Source organism: Octopus bimaculoides, chromosome 22 (genome assembly GCF_001194135.2).
Source record: "Octopus bimaculoides isolate UCB-OBI-ISO-001 chromosome 22, ASM119413v2, whole genome shotgun sequence".
NCBI classification, from domain to species: Eukaryota; Metazoa; Mollusca; class Cephalopoda; order Octopoda; family Octopodidae; genus Octopus; species Octopus bimaculoides.
In genome coordinates, this window is record NC_069002.1 from 7,822,202 (window position 1) to 7,823,131 (window position 930).

General features: G+C 31.7%; 1 long non-coding RNA gene across 1 annotated transcript in view; it reads left to right on the forward strand.

The window, feature by feature from the left end:
- LOC128250563 (uncharacterized) overlaps positions 1–930 on the forward strand; it is a 31,065-nt gene that overhangs the window by 29,327 nt on the left and 808 nt on the right. The window lies entirely within an intron of this gene.

Sequence of the window (930 nt, forward strand, 5' to 3'; positions counted from 1 at the left end):
ATATATATATATATATATATATATATATATATATATATATATAAGTATGTGTGTGTCTGATATGTGTTTGTATATATGTGTGTATATGGAAAGATGGTGCCATATACATAAACATATATATACATGTGTGTTAGTCCGTGCTTGTTTGTGTGTTTGTGTGTATGTATGTGTATCTATCTGTGTGTGTGTATGTATGTATGTGTGTGTATATGTGCGTGTGTGCATATATTTCAATAATCAGTGCTTTTTACTTACTTCAGCATGAGCTTATATAACCGACATCGCTCACATCATTTACGAATACATTAGAGTAAAAGCCTTTTTGCCTGGCAGCCATTTATTGATTAACGGACTTGTCAGGCATTCATATGTAAATTTACTTTGCCCTTCTCTTGGTTCGACGGATTTCACCTTTAGATATAGTATTGATATATGTAGACTTAGATTTCGTTAGGTTAGATCCCTGATTAAGAACAAACATTTCCACATCTACATATGGATATATTTGTAAACAGATATAATCTTCCGTCTGCATCTATATACTTTGCGCATGTAAATATATATAGTTTGTAATACGTATCCATATATGTAAGTACGTGTGTTTGTATGTATGTATATATTCATGCATACATACATGGATATATGTGTGTATATTTATATGTATGTATGCATGTATGTATGTATGTATGTATGTATCTATGTATGTAGGAATGTATGTATTTATGTATGCATGTATATATACAAATGCTTATCTCTTCTGATGAGCACGCACGCATGTATGTATGCATATATATATATGGAGAGAGAGAGTGAGAGAGAGAGAGAGAGAGAGAGAGAGAGAGAGAGAGATGGATAGATAGATGGAGAGATAGATAGATAGGTAGGTAGGTAGGTAGATAGATAGATAGATAGATAGATAGATAGATAGAT